The following is a 7,250-nucleotide window of genomic DNA, read 5'->3' as shown; positions in this document are numbered from 1 at the left end:
TACCGATAGTTTGGGAAAACCTCACTGTGCCCTCACCTATTGTTATAGGGTGCAGGATGGGGTGAGGGCACAGTGAGGTTATACCGATAGTTTGGGAACACCTCACTGTGCCCTCATCTATTGTTATAGGGTGTAGGTTGGGATGAGGGCACAGTGAGGATATACCGATAGTTTTAGTCCATGCCACAAAAACTTTTTATTATGGAAGCCGATTTCGGAGCCTGTGATTTCAGCACTTTCACTTGGACATTTATGTACTTTCGAATAATTATAGGAATATTGTTCCCACGGATATAGACTTAACACATATAGGACTTCTGATGTTCTTTTTGCTGTATTTTTCCCACCTTACTCAACCTATAAGGCTGCCATAATGTACTTCGAAAGTTTCTAAGACAATTTGTACAATGACTGCAAAGTACAAATAACAAAGTACAATTCATAATGCTTATTAATTTAGAATATTTATCAACATTGTTAATTTGGCCATACACTGGAAAATATCCTGCAGGTTGAGTGGGATAATGCTGCGATCACAATTTAGGTATAGTTTGATGCCACTCAAAAAGAAGTTGAGAAACCTAGACCATGCCCAGGAGAGGGAGAAAAGACAACCTCTTGACAAGCAGAAACCAGTGAACGATTACCACAATGCTGTTTCTCTTTTAGTTGTACTGTAAATTACGTAAATTTAAGATGTGTTGTGTATTGTTGTGTGGCAAATCGTTATCGATGTGTTACAAGCATCCGCTTAAACAAACACAATGGGGATTATCCCTTGGCCAGCTGCTGGATAAACAAGAGGTCATCGTTTAGGGAACCCAAAAGGATGTCAGTGTGAGTGTGAGTCAGTGAGTTTGTTTTAACGCCGCTTTTAACAGTATTCTAGTTATATCGCGGCGTGTCAGCTTAAGGTGGGAGGAAAGCCCGAAGTGATGCAGGTCTCAGACGTTTACCACTTCGGTGAAATCCAAGAGTACGGGTATGGTGCTGACAAACCTAGAAACATAATGGGGGCGAACCGGGATTCGAATAGGATGCCAGAAAGGACATAAAACGAGGTTATCGTCCTTTCAGTGTAATACAATGATAGTAAGAGATTGTTAATTGTTATGTTTTGATTATTTACAATCTCAAGCTCAAAGGTAAAATTTAACACATTCAACAATATATACAATGTTGTTATTTTTGTAGGATTAACAGAAATAACAGGTACAAGATATGTATATGGCTGCTAAGAACTACCAGCCAGCCAATGAAAACCTTTGTCACGGACCTGTGAGCCGGTACCTTAAAGCCACGCCCCCAAATATGTTTTTTTAGGAAGCTGACTACGGAGAGTGTGATTTTAACACTTTCAATGGGACATGATAATATTTTCTACTTTCCTTATGATTTTATTTCCCCTCGGAAATTGACTTGATACATATAGGACAATTGATTGACATCAGATATATTAACATTTATTAAACTTGTTAGCTTAGTGTCATCTTGATCATACACTGGGCGATTTAATAGTAAATGGTTTTCAGTTTCAGATACTGAATTGACTGCACAAATAGCATTATCACCATCAACCCCACAACATTTCTGTATTCGGAGAAAATTATATCCAGTTCTGAATTTAATCAATGTTCTTCTGCACGGTAATTTTTAAAAAAAATGTAATTTCACATTCCAACAAGGACACAAAGAAAGCATTGAATTCTACAATTTTAGATGAAGTGACTAAGCCGCCTATCTTAACTCTTTAATCTTTTAATATTTCTTAAAATACCTTCAGATGTAACTGCTCATCCCCACCTGTTGTAAAAACAATATTATATCAAATCCAAAAGGAAAAAAGCAAACCTTTAAAGTGTTTTTTTAGTGATCCAGTGATATATGGTTTATTAGAATTTTGCCTTTTACATCCAGTGAACTCGGCGGACAATAAAGACTGATTATTCCGTGGCCTTGACGTTTTCTATTATATAACGCATTTTGGGTGGCACCTTTCAAATGTTTCTTTTACATTATATAACAGTGACGTTGATGTCTCTATGTAGCCAATAGTTATAAACTATAATACATCTTTTGTGGTAAATAACCGACGGATAATATCAACCCCATTCACAACACTACTTGATAATTTATAACTCGAATTTAACAAATATTTACATACATTTCATGGACTGAAAATCACCATATTTCACATCCCTAGGTTAATATAGGTACACGTTTTTTATCAAACACCTAAAAGGCAACCCAAGACAGTGTATTTTACTTTCTTCTGAGTGACTACTACGACCATATGACACTTAGTCACATCAGTTTCCATTCACCACGTCACTGAGTATGTAATAATTCTAGTCTCTGTTGCAGTGTCAACGAGTATGTGGGGTAAGTGTTTTACCAGCTGCTCTGGTAGCATCTTTCAGGCTTTAGTTCAAATAGATTCAGAGGTAATCAAAAGACCCTGACATTTATAGACATTAACAACAGGAGTAGACCAAGATATTTATAGACATTAACAACAGGGTTAGACCCAGATATTTATAGACATTAACAACAGGATTAGACCTAGATATTTATAGACATTAACAACAGGATTAGACCCTGATATTTATAGACATTAACAACAGGATTAGACCCAGATATATATAGACATTAACAACAGGATTAGACCAAGATATTTATAGACATTAACAACAGGATTAGACCAAGATATTTATAGACATTAACAACAGGATTATACCCTGATATTTATAGACATTAACAACAGGATTAGACCAAGATATTTATAGACATTAACAACAGGATTAGACCCAGATATAAATAGACATAGACAACAGGATTAGACCCATATCTTTATAGACGTTAACAACAGGATTAGCCCCATATATCTATAGACATTAACAACACGGCATTACTGTTATGAAGGTTAAAAACATGATTAGAACCAGATATTTATAGACGTTAACAACAGGATTAAAACCTGATATTTATAGACATTAACAACAGGATTAGACCCAGATATTGATAGACGTTAACAACAGGATTAGACCCATATCTTTATAGACGTTAACAACAGGATTAGCCCCATATATCTATAGACATTAACAACACGGCATTACTGCATGAAAAGAAAACTGTTTAACGCTGCATAGACATTCCCTGAGAATTTTCCTTCGGCTTAGAGAATCTAGGAGAACTCACCTACTGCGTAGACAAGCCAGAAGAATTCACCTACTGCGTAGACAAGCCGGGAGAATTCACCTACTGCGTAGACAAGCCGGGAGAATTCACCTACTGCGAAGACAAGCCGGAAGAATTCACATACTGCGTAGACAAGCCGTGATAATTCACCTTCTGCGTAGACAAGCTAGGAGAATTCACCTACTGCGTAGACAAGCCGGTAGAATTCACCTACTGAGTAGACAAGCCGATAGAATTCAGCTACTGCGTATACAAGCCATAAGAAATCACCTACTGCGTAGGCAAGCCAGAACAATTCACTTACTGTGTAGACAAGCCGGGAGAATTCACCTACTGCGTAGACAAGCCGGAAGAATTCACCTACTGCGTAGACAAGCCATAAGAAATCACCTTCTGCGTAGACAAGCCAGAACAATTCACTTACTGTGTAGACAAGCCGGGAGAATTCACCTACTGCGTAGACAAGCCGGTAGAATTCACCTACTGCGTAGACAAGCCAGGAGAATTCACCTACTGCGTAGACAAGCCAGGAGAATTCACTTACTGCGTAGACAAGCCAGAATAATTCACTTACTGTGTAGACAAGCCTGGAGAATTCACCTACTGCGTAGACAAGCCTGTAGAATTCACCTACTGCGTAGACAAGCCGGGAGAATTCACCTACTGCGTAGACAAGCCAGGAGAATTCACCTACTGCGTATACAAGCCATAAGAAATCACCTACTGCGTAGACAAGCCAGAACAATTCACTTACTGTGTAGACAAGCCGGGAGAATTCACCTACTGCGTAGACAAGCCGGTAGAATTCACCTACTGCGTAGACAAGCCGTGAGAATTCACCTACTGCGTAGACAAGCCGGGAGAATTCACCTACTGCGTAGAAAAGCCTATAGAATTCACCTACTGCGTAGACAAGCCGGGAGAATTCACCTACTGCGTAGACAAGCCAGGAGAATTCACCTACTGCGTAGACAAGCCAGAAGATTTCACCTACTGCGTAGACAAGCGGGGAGAATTCACCTACCGCGTAGACAAGCCGTGAGAATTCACCTACTGCATAGACACGCCGGGAGAATTCACCTACTGCGTAGACTGTTGTCTGAACATAGATCAAGTATGGCGCTGGCAAAGTGGATTGGTCAATTCCTGGTTGAAGGGAGACAGCCAGGGACATTTAGAGCACAGGCTACTTTTGTTTAAACTGACATAACCGTTTGGTCTTAGCTAATTTAAATTATATACATATATTGCGTGCTTAAATTAACATCAGAATGAAGGGTTGTTTATTGGTCAATTTACATACATTTCTCAAGTGTTGTTAGAAATAAACTTCCCAATTTATGGGTAATGGTGAATACAGTACTATTCAGTGTTATATAGAGATCTAAACAGAGCAATGAATTCACATATACATAAATAATGGTATCCATGAGCAACCATAGTGGAAGTACAATAGATGGCATATTCGATCTTCTCTAGCGGTTATATTCCTTCTTCTGGTTTCTAACGATAATCTATGATTACAAAGTCTAAATTTTAATAGAGTAATGGAATGTTTTTGTTACGTAAGACGTATTTTTTCCAAGGACAGCTTAGGTTTGATATTCTTTTATAGATTTAAATGCCTTTAAAATGAGGTGTGATATTTTATCTCTATTCTTGAAGAAACTGGTCCCTTAAAATATTTGATAGATAGTGTGGGAGCCATTTAGTCGTAGCTGAATAAGGGTTTTTCAACACGTTAGATAAACTACAAACAAACCACTGACATATCAGTTATAATTTCTAACCATTAATTATTATTATTTCTGTTACTTCTCACTCACTCAGTACCTATTGCATTTAGGCATTTTTCTGAAGTTAAACCATTTGGACACTTACAAGAGTCTTTTCTCTTTTGCAAACCGAAATTGTTTCAGATTTGTTAAAAAAACATAACTTTGCATTATATCTTATTCAGTGTCACAGGAACTTTTGTTGTTATATAATTGTACAAATTACAACTACTATCTTGAGGCATTTGGATGGATTGGTTTCCTGTTTACTTCAACATTCCATACTGATGACGTAATAGGTCTCGTCTATCAATACTACCCATCAAACGATCTGAAGTCTAGAATACTGAATGAAGGGGTACCATTTGAACAATACAAATATAAATAATTTCGCCCCCAATACATATTGCAATATGTGTTGCAATGCAGCTCTTTGTATTGCAATATATTGCAATACGATTTATATGCCAATACGCCAAACAAATTATGTTGAGTAGGTTTAGGTGAAATTTGGGAATACAAAAGATACAGCATATAGATAGTTATGTAACAGAGTTTATGATACGACTAAAATGTGCATATGACCAAGACAGGCATGCTTCAGGAACAGGTGGTTCTACAGCATTGTGCTATTCAATGTCTTTCTTGTGAAGCCTTACATAAAGACTTTTACAGCTAGTATGCCAAGCGATAGCCCGGTCCGATGCAGTTCCCATACATTAAACATAGAAACAGGTTGATATCCTATATGAACGAGAAGAAAGAATTTGCAGAGTATGCATCTGTGGATGTGTGGAAACTGAGTTAACGGTTTGTGAGGCCTATGCAGATATCCGTCAGATTTATCTTCACAAGAAATACTATGTACACCCCACCTTATAGAAATACAATATACTAATGTCTGAAATTGTTAGATGTATTTGTATTTCCTGCAATGTAATGAAGAAACAGCAGCGTTAATGTGTACCTCAAACAATGGATGCAGCCTGCATTGCAACTGGAGCTGTATGGGTCGATGGCTACATCCATGCTGAGAAAGATGATGATGACGACATTCTATAAGAATTTAATTAGTCTATGATTTAAACTACTCGTGAGCACTTTGCCTAAACAGCTCAGAATTGTAATGTGAACTGTAATGTCTCATAATGTGTATGATATTGGATCAAGGCATCACTATGGGCCAATCATGAATTGGTTTAATTATCCCTTCTTGTCATGCTTCTGGTGTGAGAGAGTGAGTGAGTATGGTTTTACACCGCTTTTAGCAATATTCCAGCAATATCACGGTGGGGGACACCTGAAATGGGCTTCACATATTGTACCCATGTCAGGAATCGAACCCGGGTCTTAGGCGTGACGAGCGAACCCTTTTAACCACTAGGCCACCCGACCGCCCCTCCATGCTTCTGGAATGACATGAAAACATTTATTAAAGATTCACTCAAAAAGCAAAGAGATGAATCACTGACAAAATTGATAAAATTAACAATGAAGTTACCAAATGACAATCTATGACAGAAGATATTCTGCGGTCGGTTGAGTTCAACTCCGAACAGATAAACTTAAACAAGACTGAAATTTAAATGTTGAAGGACGAAATGGCTGAACTACGTAAAGACACAGAAGCGAAAAGTTATCACAAGAACTTTACTTTCAAAAGAGCAATTTACTGATCTAGGGTATACAAGATGAATTTGTACGCCAAAGTACAACTCCCTATACAGCTCAATCACCAAAATCCATCGTGATCAAATATGTCAAGGACAGGCAGTAAATCTTGGATGCAAGTTTCCGAAAGAAACGCTGTCCTGTGTGAGAGACATGTCTCAATCCGCACGGACCTCCCCGTACCATTGAAAAAACTAGGTGAACTAGCGAGTCAGGCCTACGCGCTACGCAACAAACATCAAGTCCAGACACGGACTCAGGAAAAAGGGCTAGATATCACCCTCCAGGACAGGAAGAATGCAGACCGTGGCTACATATCAGTCTCGGTGAGACATTGACAACACTCGGCTGTAGTAAACAACGATGGCTACACCAGTCCTGAGTGTGCTTGGCGTTGTGATAGTGTACACTAATGCAAATCACCGTGTCATCACGTCTTAAATTAACCCATCTATCGTGACTTTGATCAATATATGATAGAATGACGTTCAGTGACACTGAAGTTTGTTTACGCTGTTATCTATAGAATCAAGTGAGTGTCATGTGACTAAATGTTTTCATACATTTCAACTTTATCAAGAACACAGCGCTATGAAACTACATGTC

Source organism: Haliotis rufescens, unplaced genomic scaffold (assembly GCF_023055435.1).
Source record: "Haliotis rufescens isolate VD_foot unplaced genomic scaffold, xgHalRufe1.0.p SCAF_6, whole genome shotgun sequence".
Lineage (NCBI taxonomy): Eukaryota > Metazoa > Mollusca > Gastropoda > Lepetellida > Haliotidae > Haliotis > Haliotis rufescens.
The sequence above is the reverse complement of the archived record's forward strand: the minus strand, read 5'-3'. Positions refer to the sequence as shown.